Raw genomic sequence first — 12,176 nt, forward strand, 5'->3', positions numbered from 1 at the left:
ATTTTGCACTGCCTTACTGCTATTGGAAAAATGAGACACTTAGTTTACAAATTGGCCATTATGTGTAAGCCCAGCAGCCGACGACAAGGCGTACCTCTTTTGCCAGGATCCTATCCTAATACGCCTCTATCTGGGTTAAAAAACCTACATGTAATGGGCAGGTAGGATCCAGCTAAATGAACACTCTCTGGCTGGAGGGCATCATGTTTCCCTTGAGAAAGATGGCGAAACGCGCGTTGGAAGCATCCCTGGGGTGACTGGAATGTACCACTGTGTTATTAGATTAAGAACTATTAAGATTTGATCTCCATGAGTACCACTACTAGTATGGTAAACTAATGATGTCATATATATGGTTGGGTAACATTGTGTTCAGTACAATTAGTATTTGCTAATTTTTTCAACTATATAAAAAAAAAATTCTATGACTTTATATATAGATATATTTTCTATATTGGCACTGTGCACTTTATAGTCATAGTTATTAGGAAAACTTTGTAGTTCAATTTATCAGTAAGTACAGACTGAACACATTTCTTATCTGTTGAATATTCCATCTAATGTATTTGAGTTCCAGCATATATTGCAGTATTTATTTGATCTCCACAAGTATAATTTTTTTACAGAGAATTATTGATCTATGGTCACCTATGCTTAGGCTACATTAAGTTCAGTGTATTTAGTATATATTGATTTATTTATTAATATAATTATTTATGTTTCTATATATGGGTATTATACCTACATTGGCACTTTGCACTTTATAGTCATACGTATTTAAGTATATTTTGTAATTTAAACTAATTTATTCATATATATACACTGAACATACTTCTTATCCATTTTGTACATCTACTCTCATTATTTCATCTAAGCTAATTGAGACTCTAGCATGTATTGACAATTTTTATGGTAACTATATGATATGTAACTATTTATCAAGGGATCTACCCAGGGGATTTTTTTCACTGTATAATCTCTCCGTCTAAATATTCTATTCTGTATATTTTAAATATACAGTATTTCAATTTCTTATCAATAAAAAAATTTTTGATTAATGTTTGTATTTTCAGTATCATTTTGTGTAGGTGGAGGGCATATTGGCCAATTTGTAAACTAAGGGGTACTTTGCACACTACGACATCGCAGGTGCGATGTCGGTGGGGTCAAATTGAAAGTGACGCACATCCGGCATCGCAGGCGACATCGTAGTGTGTAAAGCCTAGAATACGATTAACGAGTGCAAAAGCGTCGTAATCGTGTCATCGGTGTAGCATCGGCGTAATCCATAATTACGCTGACGCGATGGTCCGATGTTGTTCCTCGCTCCAGCAGCAGCACACATCGCTGTGTGTGAAGCCGCAGGAGCGAGGAACATCTCCTACTGGCGTCACCGCGGCTCCCGTAGGATATACGGAAGGGAGAAGGTGGGCGGGATGTTTACATCCCACTCATCTCCACCCCTCCGCTCCTATTGGCTGCCTGCCGTGTGACGTCGCAGTGACGCCGTACGACCCGCCCCCTTAATAAGGAGGCGGGTCACTGGCCAGAGCGACGTCCCAGGACAGGTGAGTCCATGTGAAGCTGCCGTAGTGATAATGTTCGCTATGGCAGCTATCACAAGGATATCGCAGCTGTGACGGGGGTGGGGACTATCGCGCTCGTCATCGCAGCATCGGCTTGCGATGTTGCAGCGTGCAAAGTACCCCTAAGTGTCTCATTTTTTTCAATACCAGTAATGCAGTGCCAAAATTCCTAAATTCAATGTTTACATATTTTAGTTTTTCAGAGTGCTGCTTTATATATTTTTTGTAACTTTGTTGATCTTTCAGCATGCACCTGTTTACACCTAATGGATGTGCTGGTCAGTCTTTTTATGTCAGCAGGTTACAACAGAAATTTCAGCCCTGCTTATCTTATCTCATAGTCTGCTTTTCTTTACCTGGAATGTTAGCTTACACATTTTATCTTTATCATTAGTGGGTCTCAGCAGCACATGAGCTGTAGTACCACTCCACCCTGTTCTGTGATTAGCAGCTTTTGTCCTTGGAAATGGGCATTGAAAACCTGGTGTGGGCTGGGACAGCTCTCCCAGCACTGCTACATACAAAATCTAAAATCTTTCACTGTGTCAGAACATCTGCTCACAGTAAACTAAGTAATACATCATTGAAGTTATGGTCTCTTTGCCTACCTGATGCTGCTCTCAGATGAGGTAGCAAAAACCTGCTCACAGATTCTCTTTAGCCAGACCAAATTTTGGAAAGCTGACCAGTGTCACTATATGTGGTAATAACTCTGGAACGCTTCATCCAGTCCCAGTGATTCTGAGAATATTATTTCATGACACATTGCACTTTATGTTACTGGTACATTTGTATCAATATTTTTTTCGTTTAATTGTGAAAATATTGGAATTTTGACAAACATTTTACCATTTTCAAATTTTCAATGTTTATATCCTTCTATGAGTTAGTCACGCTGTACAAAATAATTGATAAATAACATTTCCCATATGCCTATCTTATATCTGCATCATTTTTCAAACATTATTTTATTTTGTTAGGCTGTTAGAAGGGCTAAAAGTTTAGCAGCAATTTTTATTTTTTTTCAACAAATTTACAAATCCTATTTCTTTAGGGATCTGTTGAGATTTAAATACACATTGAGGAGCCTATATACTGGAAAAAAGTGATAAATTTTTAAAAACCGACACCCTCAAATACTTCAAAACTGCTTACAGGAAATGTTTTAACCCTTCAGGTGTTGCACAGAAATGAATGCAAAGTTAATGAAAAAAAGAAAAATTGTAATTTTCCCTCTAAAATGTTGATTTAGATCCATATTTTTGTTTTTATAAGGTATATGAGAAAATGGATACTACAATCTGTCACTCGGTTTCTTCTGAGCTCATTGATACCCTACATTTGGTCAGAAACTTCTGTTTGGACAATGGGCAGGATTTTGAATGTAAGGAGCACCATTTAAATTTTGGAACACAAATTTGGCTGAAATACACTGCACAAAAATATAAAAGCAAAACTTTTGTTTTTGCTCCCATTTTTCATGAACTGAATTCTTAAGATCTAAGGCTATTTGTGCACGCTGCGGATTTACCGCGGATTTGCTGCAGAAAATGTGTCTTACATTTCTGCAGTCATTCCCCAGCAAAACCTATGGGTATAAAAAAATGCTGTGCGCACACTGCGTTTCTTTATACCTGCGGATTTACCCGCGGAATTTCTGCTGCGGAATTAATGAGCATGTCACTTCGTTTCTGCAGGTACCTACAATTTTCGCCATAAATAATGATAAAAAACCATAGAGACTAACCCACGGAAAAACCGCGGAAAAACGCGGCAAATCCCGGCAAAAACGTGGGTGCTGTTTTATCGTGGTTTTTGCCGTGGGTGCGTTATTCTGCCAGAGGGTGCAGATTTTTCTTAAATCTTGGGCCCCTGTGCGGCTACGCAAGTTGCACCAATGATGTGTCTGTGGCACCCCTGAGGGTCCAGTCACCACAGAGGTACTGAATCTCAGCCAGAGGTGTGGTATCCCATTCCCGGGTAAGGAGAAGGCCACAAGTCGTAGTACACACACACACAGACACACACTCTTAATTTAACGAGACTCCATTAGGCCATGGTTAGGGCGAGTTGCACCTTAGGAAAAGCACAGTCCCGAAGCCAGTCTGGAGGTGGGGTTTAGCTAGTGGGAGCAAACTGTAGAACGTTAGTCAGTCAGGAAGTGGACGCGGAGGAGAAAGGTCCTGAGGTCTGGAGCTGGAGCAGCTTGTCCCAGGATCAGGAAAGAAGGAGTCTTAGAGCTACGGGAAGTGAGCCATCCACCCGTAGACTCGCATCCACAGTAGGCATACCGGTGTGGAGGAACTTGGCGGCACCAGGGAACCGGTCTCTAGATTAGTGGAGAAAAACCAGGCTCAGCTAGTAAACCAGAGGCTGAGGTTACCTCAAGTACCGAAGCCACCACCGCACATAACCCACTGAAAAGGTGACCACATAGGACCAAGGGACAAGGCAGGAAAGCCACCCATAAAAGGGATCCACGGACACCGGCTCAGGGCACTGTGTGTGAGGCACGGGGCTGGCAGGAGAGGCCAGTGCAGAAAGACGACCAGGAAAGAAACACAGAAGGGTATATCGGGTTGTGCCTCCGAACTATCCAGAGATCGGCTGGGGCCCATCACAGCAGGACCCAGCACTCCAAGGGCCGCATCTAACTAGTCGTGGTAACCTGGAACTATCAACAGTGAGAAAACAACTTGTGACTGCATTCCTGTGTTGCCCAGTTATTGTCTGCCTGCACACCGCCAGTACACCATCAACAGCCCTGGGGCCCAGCTCTACCTGTGGAGAGCTATACCAACTCAGCTGCATCACCACCGACTTCAAGGGAACTGATTAGCAGCGGCGGCACCTATCTTGATGCATACCACAGGTGGTATCACAACTTATCCCTTGTAAATATCCCCAACGTCATTTAAACGACACTGCTGGGGTCCCAGAGTCGGACACTGTTGCCATGACCTCACAAACAGAACCGCGGCCCAGTTTTGAGTGCCCCAAGGCCCTGATGGGCGTGTCATATCCGCTCCTGCTCTACGATAGTTACCCAGTGTCTTTGGAGATGGAAAATGACTTGGCCATACAAACTGTGCTCCAATCCACTGATTTCTGGTGGCCCAAGTACTGGCCATAACTGTATAGGGTATATTAATACGTTAGATATCATAATTGCAGGGCATTATAGGAAGCCGGTGTGGCAACACAAAATGATGTTAGCCTGATCTCTGAAGTTTTAGCAGTGTGAGAAATGGTGGCGGCCATATTAAAAAAAAAAAGAAAAAAACACAAATCAAATCTTAAGCTGTTCCAATCCATGTGACACCACAAATTTTAAGATGTTCAACCATCCTAGAAGCCAGATAAAATACATTCTGTAATAGGTCTGTTGATATGACTTTAAACAGAATGAGTTCACTGATGGATCCATAGTTAACTCATTCTGTAACCAAATATCAGGAGCCTGTAAAGGTCAAACCATTCACAATTTTGAATTAATTTCAAGTACAAAAATAAATTTTTATCCTAAAAATATTTATATAAAAAAATCTAAATTGCCCCTGAATGTGTCCATATTCTTTAACAACTTATATACGAGGGGCTGGTGATAAGTCTTTGGCTTTACCCAGAAATAAACAAGATAGGATGATGAAACTTTACATTATTACAATTACTCTCCACTGATGTCAACACACTTATTACATCGGTATTCCAAGTTTCGTAAGCCTAGCAAAAAGAAGGATTTCGGTTATGCCTCAAACCAGGCATCTGTAGCAACCATGGCATTAGAAATGGTGTGAAATCTGGTACCCTTGGGGTGTTTCTTCAGGTTTGCAAACAGATGATAGTTGGAGGGAGCTAGATCTGGTGAATAAGGTGGGTGTTCAGCCAGCCAGTTTTGCCGTGGTTGCATGTGCAGTGTGAGTGGAGGCGTTGTCTTGCAGGAACAAGATTCCTTTGGCACATTTTGACCTTTAGAGCTGTCGTCAATTGGTCCAAAAGTTCAATGTAATACCTTTGATTGATGGTGGAACCCTTTTGAAGGTAGTCCACTAGCAGCATGCCCTCCTTATCCCAGAACACAGACGCCATCACCTTAGTGGCTGATATTTGCACCCTGAATTTCTTTGGATGAGGAGAACCACTGTGCCTCCACTCTTTTGTCTGCTCCTTATTTTCAGGGTCATATAAATAAATCCAGGTCTCATCCATAGTGACCAGTTGATGCAGGAAGCTCTTATCAGTCCGGAAACGCTGACAAATGGACCATGAAACTTTCACCCGCATGCTTCTCTGATCTGTGTCAAACATTTGGGGACCCACTTTGCAGATCCCTTCTTCATGTCCAAATGTTCATGGATAATGACACAAACATGTTCACGGGAAATCCCCATGATGTCTGCTATTGCTCTAGCTGAAATTCGTGGATTCTCCAGTATGAGGTTGTGCACAGCATCGACGATTTTCAGAACAACAACCACTCTCGGTCATCTAGAACGTTCCTCATCATTGATGCTGAAGTGGCCTATTTTAAATTTGGCAACCCAGTTCTTAACTGTGAAATATGGAGGGCATTGATCCCCCAATGTCTATGAAATATCACCATGAATATCCTTTGCGGACTTTCCTTGCAGATACAAGAATTTTATCACTCCTCTGCTCTCAGTTGCTGTGAATATCGCATTAGACTCCGCCATTTTGTTTTCCTGCGTGCGTAGAACACTGTTGCCATAAGCAACAGACACAATTTTTTCAAAACATATATTAGACACATAAGGCTTTCATGTGATATAACATTCATTACCATAGAAACAAAAAAAGATCACAAAGCCAAAGACTTATCAGCAACCCATCGTATGTATTATTATTATAATATCTATAATGTGCATTTTTATCTGTACAACTCATCCCTTCCCAATAAATATAATAAAAAAAGCAGAAACTATCATCTGAAGTTTCCTAAAGACTTTTGAGTTATAAATCCATTCAGGAACATCTTAAGGGTCAAATATCTGACTTCAGAAATACTGCGGACTTAGACACTGTATAAATTGTCAGAACCAATAAATAGCGGAGATAATGTTATTAGTGCAGGACACACCAGTGACATTTCCCCCAACAATGAATCTCTGTCCAGATTTACAATTAATATTTGTTGATGTTTCATAAAGTATTTTCCTTTACATTAAAGGACATTTAATAAATGAATGCATTCAGAGTAATTACAATTAATTATAGAACTGTGGAGGCGCCATCGACTATCCATTAAACCACAGCTAAGTGCCATAAAAAAGGGGAAAATAAGGAAAACTATGACTTTATTGTACAGTAAATGTCATTTAACTTATTTCATAAGTCCATAGCTGCTTTTTCTAAACAAATAGTGATGCAATTCATAATAAACAATTTATGATAGTGTAATTAAATGCCACATATTTTTATTAATTATATATTCTATATTATATTGCACAATTAGATTCTTGGTTTTATGCATGGAGCAGATATGGGAAAAACAACAATGTGGTCTACGTCCTCACAAGAGTAACAACATGGGCTATATCTCACTATGATGACATCACACTGTATGTATCATTCTTGTGTCGTTACATCATTGTTTTATCATTTCTATGCTGTGTTAATCTGTGCACTATAACATGAGAGCATGCATAGTCCTTGTGCTGTGACATCATGTGTGCATTATTCCTGAGCTGTAACTTCATTCAGTTAAAATGTTGTCCAGAATATATTGATGACCTATCCTTAGAATCAGATAAATCGGGGGACAAGAGGAAAATACAGATACCTGTGGTCCCAGCAATCAGCTATTTGCATATAATGTAAAGTAGTCAGTGTACAGCTTGTATAACAGTGTAAATCAGGCACCCTTTAAATAACTCAACACACAGCCATTAATGTCTAAACTACTGGCAACAAAAGTGAGTACACCCCAAAGTGAAAATGGCTAAAATTGTGCCCTATTAGCTATTTTCCCTCCCTGTGTCATGTGACTCATTATTGCGCTCCTCACAAAGGAGTGAGGGAGTGAACCCACTGGACCAAAGAGGACTGTGGCAGCTGACCCTAGGAACGGACTCAGACAAAGCTTGAGGAAAGTGAAGAGCTTTACTGATCAGAGCACAAATATCAGGGATCCTAGAATAGACTCCAGAGTTAACATGCGACCAACACCAAAGAAGTCCAGTTACCCGTAGGTATGGCTGAGCAAAAATGCACAGCAGGTAAAACCTGAGCATCAGCGAAGTTTGGTCCAAAATGGAGGCAAATGGTAACACCAAGCCAGGCCTTGGTCCAGTAGTGCGAAGGACATAGATGCCAGATGACTCGGTATGGACCGCCACAGACTTTGCTTGAACCGGTCCAGCAAACTGAAGCAGGGTAGTCCCAGCCTGAACTTGTGGGATGAAGGATCTCAAGGAAAGGACTGGAGCAGTGGACAGGCACGAACAGCTCTGAGCAAAGAGAAGGAACAGAGGTTGGGCACAGGGACACAGATAAACAACAAGGACAGGGAAGAGGGACCTGATGGGAAGTAATACTGCACTAAGGGACAGGAAGACGTTGCTCAGGCACCTCACAGAAGTGGAGGGTGCCCTATATAACCAGTGCCTCTCCGCAATGGGCTGAGAAGCACTTCCAGGTTAAGGGGCAGTGGCCCTTTAAATCACAGCAGAATGTGGTGGGTGTCGCCTAAGGAAGGTCCTGGAAGACCTGTTCAATGCACACATGTTTCTGGATGAGCTGGCCACAGGCAGAGAGTTGGAGAAGGATCCAGGACTGCAATCCAAGTCAGTACCCTGTATGGAAGGAGAGAAGGCGGTATGGGCAGAGCCACAGCTGGAGTCACGACACTCATTAGTGTTACAAGGTCTGAGGTGAGAATGGGGAGCAGGTGTGTTACATTTGGTGTTATCACTCATACACTCTCTCATACTGGTCACTGGAAGTTCAACATGGCTCCTCATGGGAAAGAAATTTCTGAGGATTGAAAGTAAAAATTGTTGCTCTACATAAAGATGACCTAGGCTATAAGAAGACTGCCAACATACTGAGCTGCAGCATGGTGGCCAAGAGCATGCACCAGTTTAACAAGACAGGTTCCACTCAGAACTGGCCTTGCCATGGTCGACCAAATGAGTTGAGTGCACATGCTCAGCATTATATCCAGAGGTTGTCTTTTCAAAATAGTTGTTTGACCGAAAGTCCAGGAGTCATGCGCACTGAGCCGAAATCCAGCGTTGGGCGGAGATGGCAGCAGAGAGGTGAGATCATTCTCTGACGCTGCAAATTCATGAGCATGATAGCACACCCACAGGGGCATGGTAACATGCTAATGGGTCCGACTAGCAAGGGAATCAATTCCCTTGGGACTAGTGCCCTCGCTCATTAGCATACGCTAAAAGATTTTTAGAAACACTTTTTCTAAAGATCCCTTTATCTATACTATCAGATGCTGGGACGGTTAGGCAGGGATTAGGAATAAACACCCAGAACTGCTCAGAGTTTTGGGTGCATATTGGACCTGACAGGTTCCTTTTAATGCAATTCTAGAACAAACAAACACCGTAGGTTTCATGAAGGGAGTGAACTTTTACTCCACATAAACTGCAGTGTAAACAATGCATGCTTTAAGCCGGTCCATATACCAGTTTCCACAAGCTATATTACAGTTCTTACCTTTGCAGGATTAACTCTCCCTCATCCAAGCATTGAGAGGATCTTAGCATCTTGTCATCTATACCAGGCTTGGCTTTGAGCAGTTTGTGAGTTTTCTGGATCTTGCTATGTTCGGGGTCTACCGTGATTTAGAATAAATGGCAGCCTGGATTTTCCCTTTCCACAGTTTCCTCATCCTTACCAGACAGTCACTAAAGGTAAAGATATGACTGGAAGTAGGCCCACCAACTCGAGCATTCATACACCTCTCCCACCAAACTCAGTCCTCACCTCTGAGTCCTCAGCCACATACATCTTTATATTTTTCCTTTCAGAAAAGGACCTGGAAATTTCCTTACTGCGGCTTAACTTCCTTTACCATAGAAGGCAAAGGTAGTTTTGAGAAAGGCCAGCAGAGGTCAGTGTAGATGCTACAACTCTCAGAGCAAGGCTTCAGAAGGCACAGATAATGTCCAACATTATAGAAAACACATGGCCCATCAGGGGACATTCTATTCTGGGTCACTACGCTGTGCTATAGCATCACTGAGCTTATTATACTCAAATGTGTCATTGTTAGAGATGATCAAATTGACTTAATGCAAATCAAGCTCAAGTAGAATTTTATAAATTTCGCAAATCCCATAAAATATGAACAATTTGCAATTTGATTCGTGTGAATTGCAAAAAAAAAACAAATATGTGCTGCCTTTTCTACACATTGCAAAAAGAGAAATAGTAGAGGTGCAAGCAGCATCAGACTGAGTGTGATTGATTGGTGATATGGTGTCGATGTCATTTGTCCTACTGATTTTAATTTACAATTACACCTTTTGAACTCATTCTTCATTCAGTGTAAAGCAGAAGCAAGGCAGCACATTAGATTTTACAAAAGAAAAACAAATCTGAAATCATTGTCCCAGGGTGTGTTTGCTTCTCACAAGTGACTGTGCTGAAATTTTGCTTTTCATGTGCAACCATATTTGTGAAGGAATAAAAAAACGTTTTTTTTAAAATACATAAAAAAATCCTAAAAAGCAGGCAATTAATTGCAACTGTCTGCCTCACAAAGTTTGCGTGTCACAAAAAAATTGTCTTGCACACCTGTTTTACTAGTTAAATTTTAAATCGATACACATCACATTTAATTAGCGCCTTGATTTTTGATTGTCTACATAACTTGCATTTCTTATACTGCAATCAGGCTGACACATTTTTGTTTTCTGTACATGTATCTATCTTAATTAGCATTTTGTATTATGTCCTTTTGGCAAGGGTTGAACAATTTGGGTTGAAAAGATTGTTAAAAGTTAATTATACAATTATACAAAATACAATGTAAAAAACCAGTGTCAATGGCAATAGATGGGGGCTGTAAATGAAAATAAAGATGGCGACAGTAATACTACCAAATGCAGGCTAGAATTGGCCTCCTTTGCCTTCAGCAAACATATTAGTGAGGATGAAGCAGAGCTATGGAATATATGGCACACCACTTGTTTCAGTCACAGCAGGATGATGTTACCTCTGTCAGCGACACAGTTAGTTTGAGTTTTGTTCTTTACAGAACAGTCTGCCTGATAACAAAAGACTAAAAGTGATGGTTTTGGTATAGTTTATTTAAATTATAAAAAATATGAAAAATCTGTTAGTACACAGTGTTATTAAAAGGGCTGTTGGTTACTACTGGGATACCAGCCTTTTTCTTTGACATTAGTAATGCTGTTTCAGCCATAAAGAGATTAAAAGGAGTTGGATACATTGCTAGGAAACTTCAGTGAATATCTTTGAAACATTTTCCACATTTTTTTTAAAAATTACTGTGGGTGTGTGTGCAGGGATTAAGAATAACCAGAGCCTGTGGCAATTAAGAAAGAAAGGGACCCCCCCCCAGCCCAATGTATCATGTGGCATGCCACATGATCCTCTTACTAGATGATGTGTTAGATCACATGATTAACGCATAGGTGGACATCTGCAGATATAAAACGAGAAAAACATCGCCACACGTAGCGCAAATGTTTTTCCCTCATGTACGGCGCTAAACATAACATAGTGCTATACATAATAGAGCAGGGGGTTGTCCAAAATTCCTCATTAGTGTTGTAAAAGACTCATTGCCAGTTTTCGCAAATGCTTGATTTCAGTTGTAGCTGCTAAGGGTGGCAATCACTTTTTCACACAAAGCCCTGTAGGTTTCAATTTCTTTTTCCCATAATAATAATAATAATAATAATAATACTAATAATAATAATAACTTTTATTTATAAACTGCATTTTGTGTTTATTTGTGTTATCTTTGTCTAATATTTAAATTTGTTTGGTGATCGAAAACATTTAAATGTGACAAACATGCAAAAGAATAAGAAATCAGAAGAGACAAACAATTTTTTACACTTCTGTATGTATGCAGCATAAGCCCTCAAACAGCCCTATATATACAGTTTGAGTCCTCATGTAGCTTCTTAAATATAGGATAAGCCCTAACATAGCCTCTATATACAGGATGAGCCCCCATATAGCTCTCTACACACAAGTTGAGCCTACACACGGCCCCCTCTGAAAACAGGATGAGCCCTCACATACCCCCTTTATACAGGATGAGCCCTCACATAGATCTCTATATACAGGATGAGCCCTCACATAGTTCCCTATATACAAGATGACCCCTCACATAGTTCCCTATATACAGGATGAGCCCTCACATAAATCCCTGTATACAGGATGAGCCCTCACATAGTTCCCTATATACAGGATGAGCCCTCACATACCCCATTTATACAGGATGAGCCCTCACAGAGCCCCATATACACAGTATATGCCCTCAAACAGCGATATATATATACAGTATAAGCCCTCAAGCAGCCCCATATATACAGTATGGGCCCTCACATAGCCTCTATATACAAGATGAGCCCT

This window comes from Anomaloglossus baeobatrachus, chromosome 1, assembly GCF_048569485.1.
Source record: "Anomaloglossus baeobatrachus isolate aAnoBae1 chromosome 1, aAnoBae1.hap1, whole genome shotgun sequence".
NCBI classification, from domain to species: Eukaryota; Metazoa; Chordata; class Amphibia; order Anura; family Aromobatidae; genus Anomaloglossus; species Anomaloglossus baeobatrachus.